Here is a 26,392-nt window from a genome sequence, read left to right on the forward strand (position 1 = left end):
GATGAAAACTTAACATGGATAGTATTTATTTGAGCCTGAATTGTAGCCAGCCCTTCCTACAGTCCACTGATTGGGATCTAGAGTATAACTTAATTGCTTAGAAGTATCAGCATTTTTAAAGGTACAGTTTGTGGGGATTGTTTTGTTCGTTTTGTTTTGTTTTCCTGTCAGGGGAGGCTTAGTAAATAATAAAGTACTATTTATTGAGTCACTGAAATAGATTCATTTAAGGCCTATGTGAAAAGTTTGTCTATAAATCTATTTTTTCTCCATGGTTTTCCTATGCGCTTCCTCTGTGGCATTCACTGTGTTTTTGGATTTGATTAAATAATTGCCTTTTAAAGGAGAAAACGAATGCTACAAAAAATGTATGTGGTACCACTGTTCTACAGTTTGACATAATTTTATAATTGTAAAGATAGATATATTGCTAAGTAAATATGTAAAATTGTAAATATGTAAAAAAAAAAAAAAGAATGTTGTCCGTTGTGCATGGCATTTCATGTGTTAATTCCGTTTCTTTTTTTTTTTTTGGTTTGAAATGAAGTATATTGAATATTTGCCTTTTAACACCGTTTTATTTGGTTTGCCCCACTAAAATGAATGGAGAAATACTTAGACATACTCTCCCTAATATGTTGGCTCCACCTTTAACAATGTGTTAGCCCTAACTTTGAGGTCCTGTTCAGTCAGAGAACATGACACCATTGAATCACGTTTTCAGTCATGTGAAGTTACTATTCAGTACAGACTGGAGACTGAACCATGCTTCCAGCACCTCTGACCTCCTTCCATTCAGCAAATGTTCCCCGAGCTCTTGGTCAGGGCGGTTGCCCTGGGGCTGAGTCAGAAGTCAGGAATTAACAGGTCTCTGCAGGCGAGAGCTGATGGAACATCTCTCTGAGCTTTAAAGTGCAGAGGCAAGGGAGGGGGCGTCTCTGCTTCCATAGTGTACTTGTGACTTTATGGACAGCCCAGTCACATGTCACATAAGCCTCTTTCAGGATTTCTCAATGTCAGTACTATTTGGAGCCTGAGGACATTTTTATTTGGGTGCCAGCTCATGTATTGTGGAGTATTTAGTGATGTCCCTGGCCTCTGCACTCATTAGACACCAGTAGCAGCCCCCCAGTTGTGAAAAATCGTCTCCAGACATTGCCAAATGGGGGGCAGAATTGCCCCCAGTTAGGGACTGCTGATCTGTTTTGTAAGCAAAGGCGTTTTCCTCCTGATGGCTAATATGACGCAACCAAAGAAAATGGCACCAAATGTACAGTGAAATGTGAACTCAGAGCTCATTCGGTAAAGCTCTCCAGCCCCTGGCAGTGTGGAGCCTTGTCTAATCCTGGTGGAGCCTTTCACAACTAAATACACCATCGTGATTCTCCTTCCAATCAGTGATGTCTACAGACTCTCGGAGTACCTGGGAAATTGTAATTCCCAGGCACCATTTTTGCACAAGATCACATCACACAAGCAGTTAAGAAAGCTTCCTTTGCGTTTCCAGTATCTTCCTCCTGGTGTACCACAGATGCGTAGTGCAATAGTTTTGGAATAAAACTAGGGTGGGTATAAAACTCGTTACCCCTTACTTAAATTAACGTCTAAAATGCATCACGTTGATACACCTATTGTCCTAAAGCACTGAAGACATGAAGCAGTCAACCGAGTCAGCGGATCGCCAAGCTCACTTGGAGTATTACCATCAAGTGTCTGGAGAATGTGCTCATAGAAACCTGGGCCCAGATGGTCTTCGTAGAGAGCTTCCCCTTTTCTTTCTTTTCTATGTACTTTCTAGGTGCTAATCCAGGTATACATACACACTCTTACTTCTCCTGGGAATATACTGTTCTTTTAGTCATTGTACATTATGTTTATTAAATAAAATGTGCATATCGGCCTCCCCAAAAAAGCCGTCTTCTTTTGACTTCTTACCTGTGTATAAATTGTTTAATTGGTTTTTTTTAATATGTCTCGTATTGGTTGAATTCTTTGGACTCTTGCCTTATAGTTTCTCTTTAAGTCAGCATCAATATCATAGCCAGGGTTTCTGTTTTCTCAACCAGAAAGTACTGGCATTTTATGTACTATAAATGTGATTGGAACAGAAGTCCTTATCAATATAGTTTCTTAATCCATTCCTCTTCCCAATAGGTTAATTTTTGGTTCTTCATCTTAGGAAAATAGACAGTATTAATAATTCTCATGTTATAAAGGTTTCCCTTTTAAACCACAGTAGTCATTATCACACTTAAACATGAAATAGACATTAAATTAATTAAAAGCAAGAACAAGAAGGTCTTCCCAGCTGGTGAGTCCTTTGCTCCCAAAGCAGGGGACCTGGGTTCAGTCCCTGGTCCAGGAACTAGATCCCACATGCCGCAACTAAGAGTTTGCATGCTGCACCTAAAGATCCTGCATGCCGCAATGAAGATTGAAGACCCCACGCACTGTGCTGTGAGTTAAGATCTGGTGCAGCCAAATAAGTAAACGTTTTAAGAAAATATTTTTTAAATACTTAAAAATTTTTTGTAAGTACTTTGTAAAGTTGGTGAGACAGTAGATGTTAAATTTCTCACCAAAAGAGAAAAGTCCTTATGTAAGGTGATGAATGTGTTAAGTATATTGTGGTAATCATTCCACAGCGTTTGTTGTACAAAGTCAAAATGTTGTACAGCTTACACAATGAGATGTCAATTAATATCACCATAAAGTTGGGCTTCCCACTTGGTACAGTGGTATGGAAGCCACCTACCAATGCAAGAGGTGTGGGTTCAATCCCTGGACTGAGAAGATCCCCTGGAGAAGGAAATGGCCACCCACTCCAGTATTCTTGCCTGGAGAATTCCATGGACAGAGGAGCCTGGTGGGCTGCAGAGAGTCAGATGAAACTGAGCATGCACCATAAAGCTGGGAGAAAAGACAAATCAATGCAAATATGAAAAAAAAAATTAAGTACTTTTTCAAATAAGGAACTGTAAAACTTCAAACATTTAAAAATACTACAAAGGTAAGGTAAGGTAAGTCGCTTCAGTCATGTCCGACTCTGTGCGACCCCATAGACGGCAGCCCACCAGGCTCCCCCGTCCCTGGGATTCTCTAGGCAAGAACACTGGAGTGGGGTGCCATTGCCTTCTCCGAAAGGACATGAATAATTCACCATATAGACAAAAATGAACAATGATTTATCTGGGAATGTTCTTTGTTTTCCCTGAAGTGTTCATGATTTCTTGTGACTAAGAAAGCGTCACATGTTAGATTTTCTTGGCATTTCACCTGCTTACATAGTTTTGAATATGAAGATATGTGCTTTGAGAGATCAGAAACAGATTGACGGCATTCACCACTCGGCCAATTATATATAAAAGTTTGTTAAAAAGTGATCATAAATCTTTTTTAAATGGACACCAGATGAAAAATACTCAACCTCATTAGTAACCAAAGAAATAGAAAATAATTCAATAACAATTTTTTTGTCACATTGGCAAAGGTGAACATCTTATGGCAAATATAGCACTTTATGAGTGTATAGAGAATTGTGCCTCACTGATGAAAGATTATAAGATTTCCAGACAGCAAGTCAGGGCTGTGTGTCAAGAGCCTTAAAAATCTTTATACTTTAATGGCACAGTAACCCTATTTCTATAATTAGCAATGCTAAGAAAATAATGTGCTTGTGCTTAGTCGCTCAATCTTGTCCGACTCTGCGACCCTGTGAACTGTAGCCAATCAGGCTCCTCTGTCCATGGGATTTTTCAGGTGAGAATACTGGAGTGAGCTGTCATTTCCTCCTCCAGAGGATCTTCCCCACCCATGGATTGAACCCGAGTCTCCTGTGTCTTCTGCATTGCAAGCAGATTCTTTTTTTTTAATTTATTTTTTAAATTGAAGGATAATTGCTTTACAATATTGTGTTGGTTTCTGTCAAAGATCAACATGCATCAGCCATAGGTATGCTTATGTCCGCTTCCTTTTGAACCTCCCTCCCCCTACCTTCCTCATCCCACCCGTCTGAGGTGGTTACAGAGCCCCAGTTTGAGTTCTGCAAATGGATTCTTTATCCTCTGAGCCATCGGGGAAGCCCAAGAAAGTAATAAAAAAATTATATAAAAACATTAAGTATAGAAGTTTAAAAATTCAGTATTTAAATTGTGTAGAGGGGGATGTTTCAATTAAAGAATAATTATGCAGAAAGCTATCCTCATGTGGCATTAAGCATAATTCCAAATCTGTTTTAAAATTCCAAGCAGTGCTAGAGAAAAAAAAAAAGTGTGTGTGTGTGTATATATATATGTATATATATATATATATATATATATATAATCATCAGTAATTACCATTGGGTTTGAGGGTTATAGATGGTTTTAATTTTCCTTTTTGGTATTTCCTTAGTCTTCTTAACTTTATACAATGGCATGGTAGTTTTATCATCAGAAAACAGAAAAAAAAATATTTTCAGAGTATAAAAACAAAAGCTTCAAACTACTGCATGACAGAATTGACTAGCACACATTAGCTCTTAAAGGGAGAAGTTTGTTTTAAAAGTGACACAGCTGTCTCTGAGCAGCGTTTCCCAGGCAACCTCTCCGTGGTTGCCAATACAGAATGCCACCTCTAGGGGTGGAATCAAGCTCTTGGCTGGCCTGCCCTGCTTTAAAAGAATAATGAGTTGTCTGCAGGGGTAGGTGTCTGGCTTAAATTTCCTCCACAGGAGTATGCACCTGTCGAATGGTTTCCCTGCCAGAAGAAAATTGCTTGCTCCCTTAGTAAAAAGTCAATGAAGCTGAAAGAAAGCTAGTTTCTTGGATTTGAGGTAGCAGCCAGAAGACTGGTAAGCATTCTTAAATGTGGAGGCCTCTCTAAGCAGCAGGACGAGTCTGTCGTCAGAATTAAGCTGAAATTCTAGTGGCATCTGCTCTGGGCGGTGGAGAGGTGGGTTGCATTTGGTCATTTTTCTCCTGATTTGGAAAGTGAGAGGGGCGGATGGACATGGTCACTATTTCAAATGGAAACTTTCTCCTCCCCAAAATAAGAGTGACTCATTCTGAAATGAGCCCTTTGTGGGTGTTTGGGTGAACTGATTAGTGAGGGGTTGGACAAGGTGGTCTGCAGAAGCATCTTTCTTTAAAATATACTAATTTTCTGCCCTAAATATATGTGGAGCCCAGACTACATATGAAGAATGGTGCTGGAGGGACTGTGAAAGGTACATGGCCTGGACTTTGACTTCAGCTTCCTTACAATCCAGTAAAAATAGGAAGCTCTAAAAATATGAAAAGTCAAATAGCTCAAGACTTGCTTGACCATAAGATATAACGGAAGTGACAGGGACCACATCCGGGCTTAACTGCCCTGTGGAATAATTATAGTATCTCAAGTGTATTCAGCCCCTATGTACAAGGTCCTGTGCTAAGCAAGCATTTAAAATGTATTACCTCTTGAATGTAATCAACCTAGTCTAACCATTCCCTTTGTTTTGGGCTGTGCTGAATCTTCATTGCTGTGAGGGCTTTTCTCTGGTTGCGGTGCGCTGGCTTCTCACTGTGGTGGCTTCTCGTGTGGAGCACGGGCTCTACTGCGCGCAGGTTTCGGTAGTTGCGGCTCCTGGGCTCTAGAGCGCAGGCTCCATAGTTGTGGTGCATGGGCTTAGTTTGCTCCGCAGTGTGTGGGATCTTCCTGGACCGAGGATTGAACCCGTGTCTCCTGCATGGGCAGGTGGATTCTTTACCATTGAGCCACTAGGGAAGCCCTAATAAACCTGGACTAACAGGAATAATAATAGGTAGATTTAATTAGTGCATAATACACGCTAGGCATTGTGCTAAGTGCTTCACATAACAACATACACTGAACCTTCTCAGGGAACCTGCGGGGAAGTATTACTGTTATTCCAAGGCACAGAAATGAGGCTGATGCACCAAGATGTGGGTGTCTTGCCCAAGATCACAGAGCTGAAGTGGGGAACCAGGATTCAAACCCGGGCTGTCTAGCTCCGGAGTCCCTCTCTTCTTGTTCTATTTTTACTTTGTGTTAGTAAAGTGTTAAGTCGTTCAGTTGTGCCTGACTCTTTGCAATCCCATGGACTGCAGCCCACCAGGCTCCTCTGTCCATGAGATTTTCCAGGCAAGTATACTGGAGTGGGTTGCCATTTCCTTCTCCAGGGGATCTTCCCAACCCAGGGATCGAACCCAGGTCTCCTGCACTGCAGGCGGATTTTTTACCAACTGAGCTACAAGGGTAAGAACACTTAAAATGAGATCTGTTCTCTTAATATGAGATCTATCCTCTAAAATTTTTGTGTATTTAATTTTGGGTTAAATTTTATACAGGATTGTCGACTCTAGGAACAATGTTGCACAGCAGATCTCTAGAGCTTATTCATCTTGTTTAACTGAAACTCTACACCTACTGATGAATAACCCCATCTCCCATTTCCCCAGCCTCTGGTAACTGCCATTTCCTATCTTTGATTTTGTGAAAGATATCTCCTGGAGATGGAATTAGGCAGTACATGTCTTTCTGTGTCTGGCATATTTCACTTAGCCTAATGTCCCTAAGGTCCATCCATGTTCCGTATTGCAGAATTCTGCAATAAAAATTTTATTTCCTTTTTAAAAAAATCTTTATTTTATTGAAGTATAGTTGGTTTATAATGCTGTGGTGATGTCTACTGTACAGCAAAGTGATTCAGTTAGACATATATATACACATTCTTTTTCATATTCTTTTCCATTGTGGTTTATCACAAGTTGTTGAATACAGTTCCCTGTACTATAGAGTAGGACCTTGTTGTTAATCCATCTTATATATAATAACTTGCACAGAATTTTCTTAATTATTTTTTAATATTTTGGCCAGGCTGCTCAGCATGCAGGATCTTTAGTTCCCCAACCAGGGATTAAACTTAAGTCCCTTGCAGTGGAAGTACAGAGTCTTAACCATTGGACCAGCAGGGAAGTCTCAGAATTTCCTTGTTTTTTTTTTTAAAGGCTGAGTAGCATTCCATCGTATGTACACACATTTTCTTTATCCAGTCATCTCTTGGACATTTAGGTTTTTTTCCCACCTCTCAGCAACTGTGACTAGTGTTGCAGTGAACACAGAGTTCAGACTTCCATTCATCCTGATTCTGTTCTGTTGGATATATTCCTGGAAGTGCTGGATCATATGGCTGATCTCTTGTTAATTTGGGGGAGCCACCATACTATTTTTCATAGCAGTTGTACCATTTTACATTCCCACAGAGTCTCCACTTCAAAACACCATTTTATATCAACTCTCCCCAAGATCTCAGAGAACTGAGAAGAGAGAGGTTGGTAAAGAGTTTTGGGGCTTCAGGAAGATAATGAAATTTGAAGAGTTTTTATTAGAGAAAAGATGAAAAAGGAGAGGTTTGAAGTGGGGTGTGGCTGTTTTTGTTATTAGGCAATTAGGACTATAGCATTTCAAGCTACAGTATTTGATTCATGTTTTAAGAGAATTTTATCAATTCCAGCCATGAATTTCCAGTCGACCCTGGGGTGCAGCCTTGAGTTGCTCACAGCCAAAATTAGACATCAAAAAGTGTGGCTAGCAGCCAAATTTGGTCCACCCCCTGCTTTTGTAAATAAAGTTTTATTAGAACACTGCCACTCCCATTCATTCTGTTGCTTTCATACTACATGGCCAGAGATGAATAGTTAGAATAGAGTTCCTGTGGCCTGTAAAACCTAAAATATTTTTTGCAGAAGTTTGTCGACCACTGGTCTAATGTAGTGCAGTGATTGTTAGTTTTTCCTCCTAAATTTTTAATTTGGAAAAATGTCAAATCTACAGAAATATTGGAAGAATAATGAACAACCTACATGCCCTTCTCCTTGATCTAATCCTTAACATTTTGCCACATTTGCTTTTTCTCTCTTGTCCTCCCTCTTTTTCTTTCTCCCCTGCCACTCCCACTCTGGCTGCAGTACTTGTTAGGTGCAGATACCATAATTTTATATCCCTAAATAAATTAGATATATATATCTCCTAAGAATAAGGACAGTGTTTTACATAACAATGAAAATTTAACTTTGAGGCAATAAACAGACCAAATTCTCCAAATAGTGTCTTTAATAGATTTAAAAAAAAATAAAATCCAGTTTCATGTGCAGGATTAATTACCACATTTATTGGTCATGTCTTTTTAGTCTTCTTTAAATAATTGCCAGCCTTATTTTGTTTGGGTGTGTTTTTTCAGCTTTATTGATATAGTTTACAAAACTGTAGGATGTTTAATGTGTACATGAGGATTTTTGTTTTTCATGACATTGGTATATGTTTGTAGAGGGTGGGCTCAATGTTTAGAGAACGTCGCTCATCCGGGATTTGTTTGGTCATTTCATGGTGACTAGATTTGAGTTTTCACTGGAAGGACTGATGCTGAAGCTGAAGCTCCAATACTTTGGCCACCTGATGTGAAGAGCCGACTCACTGGAAAAGACCCTGATGCTGGGAAAGATTGAGGGCAGGAGGAGAAGGGGGCGACAGAGGATGAGATGGTTGAATGGCATCATTGATTCAATGGACATGAGTTTGAGCAAACTCCATGAGATAGTGAAGGACAGCGAAGCCTGGCGTGCTGCAGTCCATGGGGTCTCAAAGAGTCAGATACAACTGACTGAACAACAGGGTTTGTGTTTTAGGGGCAGGAGTACCAAAGAGGGGCTGTGTCCTTGTCAGCGCCCCCATCAGGAGACTGATTTTTAATGCAGGAAAACTACCCCAATGGTGGTAAACAGGTTTGAATTGCTAAAGACACACAAATGACAGGACTCAATAAGGCAGTGCTTACAAATCTAGAGTTTATCTCAGGAAAAGGGTACAAGATAGCAACGCCATTAATGTAAGGAACAGTATCACAGCCAAAGGCTGTCACCCTATGTGCACAGAACACCTGGGAACAGGACCTGTTCATGTAGAGAATCTAGATGTGCACACATATTCCCAATGTTTGCAGTCATTTGAGGGTTGGTATTCATTTAAACAGACAGCTGCTCCATCCAGTACCACCAGCACAGACACTTTTTTAATACTTGACATTTCTTTTCCTCCCTGATCAGTAACAATCTATACTTTTGAGGGTATTTCTTTTGACTGATTAAACCATAAGTAATCTATCACTGATTTTCTTCGCCCCTCCCAACAAAATGTAGCTTTTCTCATGTACCGTCTATTATTTCTCATGGGAATATAGGTTTAAGGCTTTGTCTCTTGTTTCAGGTTCAAAACATCTTGAGAATGTAACCAAATTTCTTTTCTTGGGTCACGTACTTTGACAGATATTGGTTCCCAGCAAGAGTAATCTCTCAACAAGGCCCATGTGTCCTCGGTTGGCCATGAGAGAAATGTCCCAGCGTAGATCATCTGTACTTACGTACATAAAGGAAACGGGAACCTGAAGGGGCAGCCACGTTGGTCCTGGTCCAGACAGGTGCACGGTCAGACCTCCCACCGCTTTGTCCACTGTGAGGACATAGACCACGCCTAGAAGTTCACTAAAAAAAAAAAAATTGGTGGACTGTATGTAACATAAAATTGACCATTTTCAAGTGTACAATTCAGTGTCATTAAAGTACATTCACAAATGTTGTGCCACTATACATTTCTAGAATTTGTTCATCATCCCAGGCAGAAACTTGGTACCCATTAAACAATAACTCCTCACTCCCCACCCCCTACAGTTCCCAGTAACCTCTATTCCACTTTCCTAATCAATTTGCCTATTCTAGCTCCTTCGTGTAAGGGAAATCATACTATATATATTCTTTTGTTTCTGACTTATTTCATTGATCATAATGTTTTCAAGGCTAATCCTTGCTGTTGCAAGTATCAGAATTTCTTCCTTTTTAGATTAAATTCCATTCTATGTACATATCAGACTTTAAAAATTCAGACTTAAATTGAAGAAAGTAGGAAAACCACTAGACCATTCAGGTATGACCTGAATCAAATCCCTTATGATGATACAATGGAAGTGACAAACAGATTCAAAGGATTAGATCTGATAGATAGAGTGCCTGAAGAACTATGGACCAAGGTTCATGATGTTGTACAGGAGGCAGTGATCAAGACCATCCCCAAGAAAAAGAAATGCAAAAAAGCAAAATGGTTGTCTGAGGAGGCCTTACAAATAGCTGAGAAAAGAAGAGAAGCTAAAGGTAAAGGAGAAAAGGAAAGATACACCCATTTGAATGCAGAGCTCCAAAGAAAAGCAAGGAGAGATAAGAAAGACTTCTTCAGTGAGCGATGCAAAGAAATAGAGGAAAACAATAGAATGGGAAAGACTAGATATCTCTTCAAGAAAATTAGAGATGCCAAGGGAACATTTCATGCAAAGATGGGCTCAATAAAGGACATAATGTTATGGATCTAACAGAAGCAGAAGATACTCAGAAGAGGTGGCAACAAAACACAGAACTATACAAAAAAGAGCTTCACAACCCAGATAATCACGATGGTGTGATCACTCACCTAGAGGCAAACATCCTGGAATGCTAAGTCAAGTGGGTCTTAGAAAGCATCACTACTGTGGAGGTGATGGAACTCCAGTTGACCTATTTCAAATCCTAAAAGATGATGCTGTGAAAGTGCTGCACTCAGTATGCCAGCAAATTTGAAAAACTCAGCAATGGCCACAAGACTGGAAAAGGTCAGTTTTCATTCCAATCCCAAAGAAAGGCAATGCCAAAGGATGTTCGAACTACCATATAACGGCACTCAATCTCACACACTAGCAAAGTAATGCTCAAAATTCTCCAAGCCAGGCTTCAACAGTACGTGAACCGTGAACTTTCAGATGTTCAAGCTGGATTTAGAAAAGGCAGAGGAACCAGAGATCAAATTGCCAGCATCCACTGGATCATGGAAAAAACAAGAGAGTTCCAGAAAATGTCTACTCCTGCTTTACTGACTACACCAAGCCTTTGTGTGGATGATAACAAACTGTGGAAAATTCTTAAAGAGACGGAAATACCAGACCACCTTACCTGCCTCCTGAGAATTCTGTATGCAGATCAAGAAGCAACAGTTAGAACTGGACATGGAACAACAGACTGGTTCCAAATAGGACAAGGAGTACGTCAAGGCTGTATATCATCACCCTGCTTATTTAACTTATATGCAGAGTACATCACGAGAAACGCTGGGCTGGAGGAAGCACAAGCTGGAATCAAGATTGCTGGGAGAAATATCAATCACCTCAGATATGCAGATGACACCACCCTTATGGCAGAAAGTGAAGAAGAACTAAAGAGCCTCTTGATGAAAGTGAAAGAGGAGAGTGAAAAAGTTGGCTTAAAGTTCAACATTCAGAAAACTAAGATCATGGCATCTGGTCCCATCACTTCATGGCAAATAGATGGGGAGACAGTGGAAACAGTGACTGACTTTATTTTTCTGGGCTCCAAAATCACTGCAGATGGTGATTGCAACCATGAAATTAAAGATGCTTACTCCTTGGAAGGAAAGTTATGACCAACCTAGACAGCATATTAAAAAGCAGAGACATTACTTTGTCAACAAAGGTCTGTCTAGTCAAGGCTATGGTTTCTCTCTTGATCCAGTGGTTAAGACTTTGCCTTCCAATGCAGAGGGTGCTGGTTCAGTCTCTGGTCGGGGAGCTAAGAACCTACCTGCCTCACAGCCAAAAAACCAAAACATAAAACAGAAGCAGTAATGTAACAAATTCAATAAAGATTTATTTTTTTTAAGTCTTGGGCTTCCCTAGTGGCTCACTGGGGCTTCCCTGGTGTCTCAGCTGGCAAAGAATCTGCCTGCAATGTGGGAGACCTGGGTTCGGTTCCTGAGTTGGCAAAATCCCCTGGAGAAGGGAATGGCTGCCCACTCCAGTATTCTGGCCTGGAGAATTCCATGGACTATATAGTCCATGGGGTCAAAAAGAGTTGGACATGACTAAGATACTTTCACTAAAAAAATGGTCCACATCAAAAAGCCTACGGTCCACATCTTAGCCTTTATGCCAATCTTCCTCCGTTATGGCCTTGATTTTTTTTTTTAACGAAGAAATGTCAATTATTTTAAAATTCGAAATAATCTCAATCTTAAGGAAAATTAGCAACTATGAGACAAAGAACTACTGCCTTTATATTAAAAGTTTTTATTTTGGAATTTGATGCCCTAGGCTCGTTGGAATTCTTTTCTTTCAGAAATTTCTCTACGCCTTGGAATTTCATATCCTAGGGCCTTTGAGGAGACCTAGTTGTGGGAAACTCAGATTCCTGTAATATTTCTATCAAGGTTTTGATGGCACTGTGTCAATTTCTTCCTTTTTTATTTTCATTTAAACATTAACTGTCTAAAGATTTTCACAGGATTAGAGCCTTGAAAGTTACTCCCTGCCTTGTTTTGATTTTCTTTTGTAAAGTCTTAATGTTTTGAAAGCAGCTTTATTGAGAGATAATTCATATACCACACAAATATATAGTTAAAATGTACAGTTCAGTGGTTTCCATTATATTCACAGACTTGTGCAACCATGACCACAATAAATTTTTGAACATTTTCATTGTCCCCAAAGAAACTCTCCTTTAGTTATCACCCTTCAATTTGCCTCCCACCTTAGGCAGCCTTTAGTCTAGTTTCTGTGTCCATAGATTTGCTTATTCTGGACACTTCATATCAATGGAATCATATAATCCATGGTCTTTTGTTTCTGGCTTCTTTCACTTAGTATGTTTCCAAGGTTCATCTATATTACAGCATGTAGCAGTACTCCCTTCCCCTTTATGGGTGAATAATATTCCAATAAAGGACAGAAATGGTATGGACCTAACAGAAGCAGAAGATATTAAGAAGAGGTGGCAAGAATACACAGAAGAACTGTACAAAAAAAATCTTCACGACCCAGATAATCACGATGGTGTGGTCACTCACCCAGAGCCAGACATCCTGGTATGTGAAGTCAAGTGGGCCTTAGGAAGTATCACTATGAACAAAGCCATTGGAGGTGATGGAATTCCAGTTGAGCTATTTCAAATCCTGAAAGATGATCCTGTGAAAGTGCTGCACTTTCAGCAGTGGCCACAGGACTGGAAAAGGTCAGTGTTCATTCCAATCCCAAAGAAAGGCAATGCCAAAGAGAGCTCAAACTACCGCACAATTGCACTCATCTCACACGCTAGTAAAGTGATGCTCAAAATTCTCCAAGCCAGGCTTCAGCAATACGTGAACTGTGAACTTCCACATGTTCAAACTGGTTTTAGAAAAGGCAGAGGAACCAGAGATCAAATTGCCAACATCTGCTGGGTCATCGAAAAAGCAAGAGAGTTCCAGGAAAATATCTATTTCTGCTTTACTGACTATGCCAAAGCCTTTGACTGTGTGGATCACAATAAACTGTGGAAAATTCTGAAAGAGATGGGAATACCAGACCACCTGGCCTGCCTCTTGAGAAACCTGTTATGCAGGTCAGGAAGCACCAGTTAGAACTGGACATGGAACAACAGACTGGTTCCAAATAGGACAAGGAGTACATCAAGGCTGTATATTGTCACCCTGCTTATTTAACTTCTATGCAGAGTACATCATGAGAAACGCTGGGCTGGAGGAAGCACAAGCTGGAATCAAGATTGCTGGGAGAAATATCAATCACCTCAGATATACAGATGACACCACCCTTATGGCAGAAAGTGAAGAAGAACTAAAGAGCCTCTTGATGAAAGTGAAAGAGGAGAGTAAAAAAGTTGGCTTAAAGCTCAACATTCAGAAAACTAAGATCATGGCATCCGGTCCCATCACTTCATGGCAAATAGATGGGGAAACACTGGAAACAGTGGCTGACTTTATTTTTCTGGGCTCAAAAATCACTGCAGATGGTGATTGCAGCCATGAAATTGAAAGACGCTTACTCCTTGGAAGGAAAGTTATGACCAACCTAGACAGCATATTCAAAAGCAGAGACATTACTTTGTCAACAAAGGTCTGTCTAGTCGAGGCTATGGTTTTTCCAGTGGTCTTGTATGGATGTGAGAGTTGGACTATAAAGAAAGCTGAGGGCCAAAGAATTGATGCTTTTGAACTGTGGTGTTGGAGAAGACTCTTGAGAATCCCTTGGACTGCAAGGAGATCCAACCAGTCCATCCTAAAGGAGATCAGTCCTGGGTGTTCATTGGAAGGACTGATGTTGAAGCTGAAACTCCAATCCTTTGGCCACCTGATGCAAAAAGCTGACTCATTTGAAAAGACCCTGTAGCTGGGAAAGACTGAGGGCAGGAGGAGAAGGGGACGACAGAGGATGAGATGGTTGGATGGCATCACCGACTCAATGGACGTGGGTTTGGGTGGACTCTGGGAGTTGGTGATGGACAGGGAGGCCTGACATGCTGTGGTTCATGGAGTAGCAAAGAGTCGGACACGACTGAGCGACTGAACTGAACTGAATATTCCATTGCATGGATATTGCCCATTTTGTTTAATCCATTCATCATTTGGTGAACATTTGAGCTGTTTCCACTTGTGGGCTATGATATCGCTGTTGTGAACATCTGTGTACATCTTTTTGTTTCGCCATGTCTTCCATTCTGTTGAGTCTCTAGGAGTGGAATTACAGGGTCAAATACAAACTCAATGCTTAACTTTTTGAGGAATTGCCAATCTGTTTTCCTAAGTGGCTATGCCATCTAACTTAAAAAAAAATTCCCCGTGGGGTCACGGGGATAAAGGCTTTGAAGCTGCTACTTTCACATTCTCCGTGGACTCAATAGTAAAGTATTAGATGGTGCCAATGCCGGCGGGATTCCTTCCATTATGGTTTTGGTCACAGCCTGGGTGACTCAGTTCCATAATTATTACATAGCCCAATCCCGGCTGCACCTGCTATGTTTTGGCATCTTCAGTTTGTGTGGATAAAGGGAGGGACAATAAAGTTACCCTTCTCTGGATATGTATGAAGGGACCTTTTTCTTCATCCATTCCGTTAATCTAGGGGCTTCCTCATGACCCATCCTCACAAAGGTATTAGCCAACAGAGGATGGGGTGGGGGTAGCCCAGATACTCCCTCTCTGGCTAGCAGACTTCAAAGCAGGGACAGAGACCCAATTCTAAAGGTCTCCGGAGGCTCATTTTCACAAATGTTTATTAGGACGATGTCTGTGATGATCTACAAAATGTCTCCATTCCTTTACTGAATAATCCCTTATTTCCATGGCTTCCTGCCCTCCACTCTCATCTTGCCCCACTTTAATTATCTTCATGGGTGTCACAAGCTGAGCTGATTCATCAAAAATTATAGCACCAGCCAGAGAGGGCAGAACTCAACCCATGGAGATTCTGAGCTTGCTTTCATTTGGCTAGTGCTCAAAGCAGCAACCACGGGACTGAATTTGTAGCTGACTTGACATTGGTTTGCATTTCCCTTCTGATCCATTTAAGCTCCTGGAGTTTGGATTCTTTCATTTCCAGATTTCACTTGACAGTTTTATTATTAATAAGTATCTCATTTCAAAATCTGTGCTATTTCAAACCAAGGATGGCTTGTTCGTTTTCATCTGCTTTATCGGAATTATCTTTTTTAGGAGCTGTGTTTGTTTATTTAAGTTATTATTTATTATTTGGCTGCATCTGGCCTCAGCTGCAGCATGCGGGATCTTTGTTGTCTCACGCAGTGAACGGTCTCTCTAGTTGTGGCTTAGCTGCTCACTGGCATGTGGGATCTTAGTTCCCTGACCAGGGATTGAATCCGAGTCCCCTGCATTGCAAGGCGGGTTCTTAACCACCTGATCACCAGGGAAGTCCTATCCTTTTTCTTTTTAAATAATGCCTTAGCCATTAAGAGTGAGGAGGCTTTCAGTAAGTCCTACTTCAGACACCAGCTGCATGAATGGTGGCAATTAAGGAGAAGGGATATGCTACCCACTCCAGTGTTCTTGGGCTTCCCTATGGCTCATCTGGTAAAGAATCTGCCTGCAATGTGGGAGACCTGGGTTTGATCCCTGGGTAGGGAAGATCCCCTGGAGAAGGGAAAGGCTACCCACTCCAGTGTTCTGGCCTGGAGAATTCCATGGACTATAGTCCATGGGGTCGCAAAGAGTCGGACACGACTGAGAGACTTTCACTTTCACTTAACAGGGTTCAGTTGCTCAGGAAACTCATAGGGCAATGCTACAGTTTATTACAGGAAAAAATAAATAGCAACAGTATTAAAGTAAGGACATGCATTATAGCCAAAGACTATTCCATAGCAAAAGGTCTGGAAAGACCAGGTCCTATTGTCCATTTTTTATAAGAACCAAGACAGAAATCACTTTTTCTCTTGGATCAGGAACCATCAACATGTGCATGAAAACTTTGGAACAGGGAGCCCAAAGCAGAGTCCTTTAAAGATCTTGCCGGTCATATAGGTACATTCCTCAATGGCAGAGCCCCCTGCGGGGCCTCAAGAAGCCCAGGTGTAAATTATCAGTCTGATTATTATCAATAAATAATGCTGAGAAGCTGACATAAACCATTCTAAAGCTCCTTGAACCCAAGGGTTTACAAAGCAACGCTTCATCAGTATGTTGACCAGGGGTTGGGACCCTGCCTGAACTTTCACAAAACAGTTAAAGTTTGTTGTGGTCTTACCGTGGTTAACTGTCACAGCACATATCTTTTGACAGCATTTTACAGTTTACACAACATTTGGAGGATTTTTTGTTGTTGTTGTTCAGTCGCTAAGTTGTTTCTGACTCTTTTGTGACCCCATGGACTGCAGCATGCCAGGCTTTCCTGTCCTTCACCATCTCCCAGAGTTTGCTGAAACTCATGTCCATTGAGTCTGTGATGCCATCCAGCCATCTCATCCTCTGCCACCCCTTTTTTCTCCTGCCCTCAATCTTTCCCAGCATCAGGGTCTTTTCCAGTGAGTTGGCTCTTTGCATCAAGTGGCCAAAGTATTGGAGCTTCAGCTTCAGCATCAGTCCTTCTAATGAATATTCAGGGTTGGTTTCCTTTAGGATTGACTGGTTTGATCTCCTTTTAGTCCAAGGGACTCTCAAGAGTCTTCTCCAGCACCACAGTTCAAAAACATCAATTCTTCAGTGCTCAGTTTTCTTTATGGTCTTCGACTTGAGTAAGTGGATGTTATTTTCTCCACCTTAGGAATGAAGAGTCTGAGGTTCGGAGTGTTTGTGACCTACTCAAGGGGATCCACACAGTGAACAGCAAAGCCAGGACTAGACTCCAAATCCCACCTCCAACCAGAGTCTCCTGCTCTCCTTCCTGCTGTTGAGGTATACCTTCCTTCCCAGCAAATTGTTTATCCTCAGTGAGTCCCCCATCATTATCACCAATGACATCCTTTTGTATCTGTTGGAATTCACATTTCTTCTTTTATGAAATGTTTACTGTTCTTTCACTTATGCAACAGTGTTTATTGATTCTGATATTTCATCGAGTGTAAGATGTTCATTGATTCAATAACAGCTTTTCAGAAAAAGAATTACATAAGTGTGTATGAAAATAGTGGAGTTAAAATGTTTTTATTTCTTTTTGGACTTTGATGCACAGAATTGACATGACTTATTTTTAATTTATAACAGCATATATTTATCCTGACACAATGACCTACCACACTGCTGTTCACTTTCACAATCCAGGTTTAAGTTTAGTTCACATTCACCAACTGATTTAAAGAACCTACGGCCACTTGTAGCTATTTATTGCTTGCATTGGCATGCTTGTCAAAGCCTCCACTTGTAATTTGATTGACTTTACCATCTTTGAGGTTGAAGGTATAATCTTGAGGATTAAAATATCTTTGGTTTAATTATTTTCTACTGGAAGTTAAGAAGCTTCTTTTGAAAACCAGCTGACAGCTATTAATACTTTTGTCAAAGGTAAGTGTTTCAGGGTACAGTCATTCTGTTTCACGACTCTTGAATGACTTCACAGTGGCATCTCCTAGGTTTGACCTACTTGAAGATACTTAGCAGCTTCTGCTGCCTTTGTCACATGATAAACCATCTTCATACTCAATGACTTTCTAATTCAATGGTGAATCACAGTGTTTTCCATTTTTATTAGCTATCTAGTGGATACAAAATAAAAATTTTAAGTTATGCATAAAATATAAACAATAACTTAAATTTGTTAAATAGCTGTGTGCTCATGACCCTTTTTAAGATAGGGAACATTCCAATTACCTTTGAATTGGCTTGTGCGCTTTTCCCCAAGTCCATCATTCTAACACTTAGCATGAAGACTGTGCATCTTTTTCTTAATGATTAATTGTTTAACGCTTTATTTAATTTTATTTTTGGTTGTTCTGGGTCTTCGCTGCTTTGTGCCAGCTTTCTCTAGTTGCAGTGAGTGGGGGTTACTCTTCATTGCAGTGCACAGGCTTCTCATTTTGCTGGTCTCTCTTGTTGTGGAGCATGGGCTTCAGCAGTTGCAGCATGCAGGCTTCAGTAGTTGAGGCCAAGCTCTAGAGCAAAGCCTCCATAGTTGTGGCTTAGCTGCTTCGTGGCATATGGAATCTTCCCAGACCAGGGATCAAACCCATGTCCCCTGCATTGGCAGGCAGATTCTTACCCACTACGCCACCAGGGAAATCCTGTGCCTCTTTTTCTCTTGATTTTTGTCAGAGTTCTACCAATTATGTATGCATCTCTAAACAATATGTCCATTATATTAGCATGTTTGGAAATTTTTTTTACAGTGGAATTATGCTTCAATGTATCATTGTGTGACTTGCTCCCTGAGATTGAGCTTCTTTGCTGTGTCAGCAGTTTTCAATTATTTTTCACTGCTCTTTTGTATTGTATTTGATTATATATGAATATACCTAAGGTTTACAGGCTTGCATTTGACTGTATGAGCATTTGTTTTTCCCCTCCCCTTAATTCTTAGTGATTACAAACAGTGGTCTGGGGCGGGGCTGGGAGGAAGACTCAAGAGGGAAGGGATATATGTATGCATGCTGCTACTGCTATTAAGTCGCTTCAGTCGTGTCCGACTCTGTGCGACCCCATCGACGGAAACCCACCAGGCTCCCCCGCCCCTGGGATTCTCCAGGCAAGAACACTGGAGTGGGTTGCCATTTCCTTCTCCAATGCATGAAAGTGAAAAGTGAAAAGGAAGTCGCTCAGTCGTGTCCAACTCTTAGCGACCCCATGGACTACAGCCTACCAGGCTCCTCCATCCATGGGATTTTCCAGGCAAGAGTACTGGAGTGGGGTGCCATTGCCTTCTCCGATATGTATGCATACATTTGCCTAATTCACATTGTTGTGCAGCAGAAACTAACACAACACTGTAAAGCAATTATAGTCCAAAAACAACCAAAACAAAAAACGAACCAAAAAAAATAGAGGTGCTATAAACATTACTAGGTCAATTTGTGCAGACGTGCAAGTGTTTTTCCAGGGTAACAGTCTCCGGAGATTATGTATATCTTCAAGTTTACTGGACAATGCCAATTTATTTTACAAAAATCTTTAAAATCATTTTACAAATAAATTTCATAATTTTGATTGCAGCAAGGGATACTTTTATCAGCAGTGATTAATCCCGGAGCAGAGAGACACACAGACACACACGCACACACTTTACACACACACCCATCAAACACTAAATATGCACTGCCTGAAGCCTTGTACAAAAAGCACAGGGACACACAGAGATCCACAAACATGCACCACTCATGCATACTCGGCGCAATCACTCTGACTACACACCAGTCTTACACAGAACACGCAAAAGAACGTCCCGCACTCCACGCTGGCACGCACGCACCCCACGTACTCACGTGCGAGCCCGCCACGTGACCCCGCTAGGAAGCGTGGCCTCCGCCTCCAGCGACTGAGGAGTCTTGTCCCCGCCGCGCCGCCGTCGGACGCCAGGTGTCGGAGGTCAAGGCGGCGTTGTCCGTGGCGTTTTTTTCTACCCGGAAACCACGGAAGCCGGACCTGGTGACGAGACCGTGTCGCGGCGGCGGGAGCCCGACTGGCCTTTGGTCCTCGCGTCGGCCCCGCGGAGCCGGACGCTGCCCCCGGCGCGGCGGGGAGAATGGTGCCGAGCGGCCCCGGGCCGGCCGCGCGCCGCCGCTAGTGAGCTCCGAGCGGCCGCGGGCGTCCGGCGAGCAGCTGGCCCGGCCGGGCCCGGGGCGCGCCGCTGCCCACCGGGGCGGGGTGAGCCAGGGCGGGCGGGGGTCAGGGCTCGGCCGGGGCTGACGAGGGCCAGGAGGGGATGAACTGGCTTGGTTTCGCCCTCACGTCTCGGGCTGCAGCCCCGACTCCAGCTGCTGATGGGGGTTGGTCCTGGTCCGGCCTAGGCTGGTGGCCTCGGCCTGGGTCGCCGGCCACCGGGGTTTGTCCATTCGCGTCCCCGGAGCCAGCGTTCCCTGGAGGCCCTCGAGATGGCAGGACTTGCCACGTCTGGAGCCGAGGCCTGGATAATTTGGATTTGGCACGGGGAACTTGGTGGTGGTTTGCCTTTGTTGACTTTGGGACGCGTTTGCGTTATTCTTCCGTTTGCGAAGGATACACATTTCAAGATGGGAGGGAGAGACTTGGGTACATGCGACACTTGAAGTGAACTAGTGGTATTTTTTTGTGTCAAGCTTGGTAACTATCCAGAGCGGGGGTGGATTATCATCCTCACTTATATTTTAATAAACTAAATTGAGTGGCTTCAAGGTAATCTAGAGGCCGGTAATTCTAGTTCCCTTGATAGGCACCCTCTGGAATAAGACTAGGCCCGTTGTGCTGCTTTCGATCGTGTAAACACCATAATCGGTGGACAGCTGGTGAGGGGGCCTTTGTTGAAGAATCCGGTGTCTGTAGTTTAGTTCTCAGCCGATGACAGCCTTGGCTGAGTGTTGAATGATGAGCTGCTTTGCGGTCTGCCTGAAAGCAGGAAAGCTTGTGGTTGCTGAATTGCTACTTTCCCGCCTCAAAGGTGAGCCCTCTCGGGGAGGTAGCGGGAGGCAAGACCCCAGGGTTGGTGATGACTGTTGGTTTGTCCCTGTAGCATTCTTTTTGGTGAGCTTGGAGTCTGAGCTTTTTGTATCCCATCTGTAGATAGTGCTCGGTTCCAGCTTGAATGATAAAAGCACCCTCCGCTCCCTCACTGCATCTAAGAAATCTCAAAGGAAATAGACCTGTTGTGCAGCTGAGATATACTTTATGACTCCAAGACTGTTTACTCTGGGAGTAAGGAGGCAGTGTGTTGACTTCCTAGTAAAGGTTGGGAAGAATTTCTGTGGCCTAATTGAGACGGACTGGAATCAGGGCTGCGGAGGGCGTCTGGGTTCTAGGATCACAAATGCTGATGGAGCGCACCTGCTCTGTTGGGGCGGGAGCTGCAGCTGCTGCAGGGAAGCGAGACAGACCTAAGTGCAAATATAGTTTTTGCTGGCCAGGGACTTAATTAGAGAAAGGGATGGGGGATAAAACGTGGCAGGACTTAATTGCCATATAGAGATACCAGCTATTAGAGATTTCCTTCTGATTAGGATCAGAAAACCTTCCTAAAGGAAGTGACTTTTTAAAAAGACTTTTTAATTTTTTTGTTGTGGTACAGCCGATTAACAAACTATGTTGCAATAGTTTGAGACGAACAGTGGAGGGACTCAGGCATACATATACATGTATCCATTCTCCCTCTAGCCCCAGTCCCATCCAGGCTGCCACATAACCTTGAAGGAAGTGACTTTTGAGGTGGACCTTGAAGGATGGGGAGGGTTTGGGTCATTACAGATGTGCTGGGAAATAGAAAGCTTGGGCCTTTGGTGGAAGGGCACCGGGTCTAGGTAGCTAGGCAGTAGGTGTCTGGAAGTATTCGCAGAGACAGCTGGTTAAGGGTTGAATGCTTTTCTGCTTCAGAAAAACACAGGCTACCGAGTCTGACTTCTGGTGGTTTTCTGGGTTAGAGAACTGTTTGCATTTGATGTATGTGTCTTCTTTTGTTAAACAGCCAATGACACGAAGCAGTGCTTAACTCATTTTAAAGACAATGAAAAAAGATGCTGATTGTAATTCCTGTCTGGTATTAACAATCAGGAAATTAAATGTGCTGTCCTCGAGTGGTTTATGTGCCTGTGTTTAGTTTGCAGGAGCACAGATCTAGTAACATCTCTGCCACTCTGGCTTCAGCCGAGTGATAAATGGCAGACTTTTAGCCATCACCTGAGTGTTTTTAATGACACTTAGTTCACTTCACAGAGATGTTGTTTGTTTCTATTACCCAGTTGTTGAAGAACTGTTGAGGCTGTTCAAACAGGACACCACCATGTAATTGCCCTGGAATGTTATGATTAGTCTTAGGACCTCACTGGCTTCAGCCGTAGCTTTTCGTTAAACATACTAGGGACCAGCTTAACTTTTTACTCCTCCTTTTTGACTCTTCTTCCCTCTCTCCCCACTGCTCTGTCTCCTCCTTGTTACAGTCAAGTGTCTGAAAAAGAGTGGTCCTAACAGGGATGGCAGATCTACGGGATGTTTTTGTCACTGTTAACCTGCTACAGAGTGATACTGACTTGTGAGAGGGCTTTAGAATTTTTTAAGAAAAGTTAAAAAATTTTTTTTCACTGAGACATTCCAATTAAAATGAAAAAAAGGTAATGGAGGAAAGATGATAAGAGTTTTTAGCAAATTAAATTTCCATTTAGGATTTGTTTGGTAAATGTAGAAATCCTTAAATTATCTTTTCCATACCAGAGGTATGCACTCTTTCTGTGTATAATTATAAACCTGGGGACTGTAGAGCAGTGTCTGATGGTGCTGGCATTTGCCATTTTGGGCTGTTTGTTTTAAAATGCTGTTTTCAGAACATATCCCAGTCTTGATACTGTGTTCAGATGTTATGATTCCATGTTGTGTTCATTTAATCTTGTCATCACTCATGATTTGTTTTCTTAAGTATCTGTTAATTAAACCCCAAATCATTACATCTCAATCCAAAGATACTTTCAGTTTGGTTTTTAAGTAGGTCAGCAGTTAAAAAACTAAGAACAAAGAGATGAGTTATTTTCAATTTTGGGACTAAGATGAATTTATTTGTTAAAAAGAGGGATCATGTTGGAAATTCCCATGATTTTATGTCATGATTTTGAAAACGGAACGATGCATTAAGTAGTTACAAGTAAGTAGAAATACAGCCAGTCTGAATTTTGGAAAATAAGTCATGAAATTTTATCAGCCCACATTGTTTTCCTTTTGTCTTTATTTGAGTACTGTCATTGCCTAAAATGCACATGTAGCAACTGAACCTTTATGCTTTCTGTTATTTCCCTTTTGATCATTTAAACTTGTTGAGTGAAACAAGTTTTTGAGAGTCTCTTCTGCCTTGTAAGTTGTATTAGATTAAGAAATAAGAAACTATTGGCAGGAGATTCCACTCATCTTTGCTTTATACCCTAGTAAAGGTGCTGAAGTGGGAGTTGCCTTGCTAAAGAGATGGGAAATAAGGTAACCGTTTTAAACTTCAGAAAAAGTCCATCTTAATTGTGCTCATATTGAAGTCAGCTAAAATACACTATCCGTGGTATGTGAATTTTTTTCCTCCTGTCAGGCATTTGACTTGAAACCTACTTATCAACCCTGGTGTTGTGATAGCACAGGTTTTGAGGTCAGGTGGATTAAGTCAGAATCTCAATTGAGTACTTCCTGTGACTTTTTGTAATACAACCTTGTATAAATTAACCCCTTTTGATTTCAGTTTCCTCTTGGGTAAAGTGAGGATAGGCATATTTACTTGGCAGTGTTGTGAGGATTAGGAAATATGTATGTAAAGCACTTGGCATAGAGCCTGGCCCCGCACATGTTAAATGGTGGCTATTAAAAATGATCCTTAACCCCTAATGGGAGAGGTTTCTACTTATATCACTATTGATGTCTTAATTGCAAAATTGTATGACTGCTACTCAGTGTGTATCTCACTTGATGGGGTGGACTCTGTATTCACCATCTCCTGGGAGGCACTGGAGCACTTGGTTAATGTCCAGGCTCTGGAGTCTGACGGGACTTGAATCCACGTTCATTTAGGACTTCGGGCAGCTTAGCCACTTCCTTATGCCTGAATTTCCTCATCTGTAAAGTACAGATGTCAAGAGGATAAAATATGTGCAAAACTCTTAGAACATCGTGCTTCACTCATCAAAGTGGGTGGTAATGTTAGATGTTACTGTTGAGCACCTTCCCAGCGTCAGGCCTTGCCCGAGGGAGGTGTGCAGAGAGCGTCACAGAAATGAGAGCCCACAGGAGCAGGATGCGTTTGGAGTTCAGTTGGGCTGAAGGAGGCAGTGGGGCTGGAGAAAAGCCACTGTTGAGAGACACTGCAGCTGTGGGAGCAGCGGGGCTGGTAACCGGTAACTGCTGGGGTGTAGGAGAGAGTCCCGAATGGCTGGCAGGGGTCCTGGGTAGAGAGCTGTCTTTCTTTACGAGGAGAAGCTGATGTGGAGACTTTGGATAGGCTTTGACCTTGACGGGTGGTTCGAGGTGCCTGTGGGTCCTCTCCGTGGAATGTTCCAGTAGATGGATATTTCCATCTGGAGTGAGGAAGTAGGTGAAATTGACAGGAAGCTGTGAATGAGTGTGTCCGCCTTGAACAGAGGCCCAGCTGGAGCCCGGGGGGACCCCCAAGTTTTGAAGAAGAGTGAGAAGGAAGAGCAGCCAGGAGAGGGAGGTCCTGGCAGCTGGAAGGTGGGGTCGCCCTTGGCGTCCATTGCCACCGGGAGGTAATAAGGACCGAGACCCAGACCTCGGCTTCAGCGTCCAGACCTTTGTGGAGACCTTGACGTTTTTCTTAGACTTTATTGCTCTGCATTTGCTTCTCTGAGGGTCTTTTCCATCTGCATTCACTTTTTTGTGGGGGAGGGAGGTGATTTTTCAGTGCTGGAGAGCTGGGTGTTGAGACTGCCCAGCGTTTCTTTGAGATGAGCCTGTGTCCTCATCTCTACTGAGTCTTGGATAATCCAGCATCGCATCCATTAATGTTCTATATTAGCCTTAGGGTTTATAGCAACCAGCCTTAAAACCCTTTGACTGTCTTAAACATCACAGGATATTTGAGAAGGCTACTTTAATTTTTACACTCAGAATGAGCCTCTCCCACATCAAGGTGACTGCCTGGCCTTTTCTCTTAGCATAAGACCAGCATATTTCCCACAGTGGGCGTTAGAACAAGCTTGCCTCCCTCACCCTCCCTGTATAGTCCCCCTGTGGGTTCTTCCACCACTTCCCTGACTCCTAGTCTCCTCAGAACTTTGAAAAGGGTGTGACTTTATAAAAGAGTTTTAAGGAATTTCTCATTTAGCCTAAGGTCAAAAATTCAGTTTAATAAAATGGTGGTTTTATTGTTCATGTGAAGTGAACTTTTTGATCTGGGTCACGAGTAGTGGTTTAGTGTAACTTAAAAGAAGTCAGGAACCGTTTAGGAAGTATCTGGGAGTGTGGAATCCCCATCCTGTGCAGAGATTCTAGTTTTAAACTGGAACGAGTCGCCATGTGGTATACTTTAAAGTACGTGGGCTGTGGAGAGGGGCAGAGAGATGCACAGAGGACTCGTGTATCGGCATGATGAGTGTTAATTTACTTCCTTTCCAATAAAATATCATAATAGCTAACTTATCTATTTCTGCCTTCGCTGTTCCCTCGGGAGGCCTTCCTCTTTCACCGGCTCGCTCTCTGCCTGTGGATGTGTTGGTTTCCTCACTTCTCGTGACCCCCACGGCCCTGCCTCCCTCTCATTTGAACCAGTGGGGTCCCCCTGTTATCATCTCTTTACCATCTGATTCCCCCCAGCCAGAGTGAGGTTTCAGGGATCCCCAGTGATCTCTCCAGGTGGAGGATTGTGTTTATGCAAGCTCAAGTTCACCTGAGTACTTTTTAAAACACCAGGAAGCTCAGAGACCCTTTCTTTTGTTACTGCTAATGCTGGGTCACTTCTTAGCAATATTTGGCTGATACTTCCTCCTCCTTGACACTCTTCTATGCCTTGTAGGACCCTTCACCATCCTGGGCACCCATTTAGCTCAAGGTCACCCCACCCCAACCCCAGGCTCTCCCAGCCTCTGCCCCAGTGGAGGAGCCCACGCTTGTTTGGGGAAGCTTTGCACCACCTGCCCTGGGAGCACGCAGCACCGGGCTGTCTGGAGGAGTCTAGTCCATGTTCTGATTTTAGTTTGTAGTCAATGTTCTGATTTTAGTTTTGGTTTCTCATCAATCCAAACACAGATCGCCACAAGAAAGGCTTTGCCTTTCTTTAGCACAAGGACATATTAAACAACTGTCCTGTTTTCTGTTTTGTGTTTTTTTTTTTCTCTAGGTGGGTTTAACAAATTTTCTTTCTTGTTTATTGCCTTTATTAATGAAGAGAATGAATGGAATTAAGGTTTAATGAAATTTTATTTGGACCAGGAGACCAGCAGGGTCA

The 26,392-nt window shown here is 42.4% G+C and overlaps 1 protein-coding gene and 1 long non-coding RNA gene across 6 annotated transcripts in view; one reads left to right on the forward strand and one right to left on the reverse strand.

The window, feature by feature from the left end:
• Nucleotides 1-4,620: 4,620 nt before the first annotated feature.
• Nucleotides 4,621-26,392, forward strand: part of TMEM248 (transmembrane protein 248) — a 42,331-nt gene continuing 20,559 nt past the window's right edge. The window contains exons 1-2 of one of the 5 annotated variants that reach the window (XM_024984781.2): nt 4,621-4,932; nt 17,120-17,250. The gene's annotated coding sequence lies outside the window, so the exon portion shown is untranslated. 5 annotated transcript variants of the gene reach the window in all.
• Nucleotides 8,098-19,851, reverse strand: LOC104975883 (uncharacterized). Its single transcript, XR_815457.4, has 3 exons — nt 19,767-19,851; nt 9,402-9,518; nt 8,098-8,472 (listed from the first exon to the last, which is right to left on the reverse strand). It is a non-coding gene; the product is annotated as an uncharacterized lncRNA (long non-coding RNA).

This window comes from Bos taurus, chromosome 25 (assembly GCF_002263795.3).
Source record: "Bos taurus isolate L1 Dominette 01449 registration number 42190680 breed Hereford chromosome 25, ARS-UCD2.0, whole genome shotgun sequence".
Lineage (NCBI taxonomy): Eukaryota > Metazoa > Chordata > Mammalia > Artiodactyla > Bovidae > Bos > Bos taurus.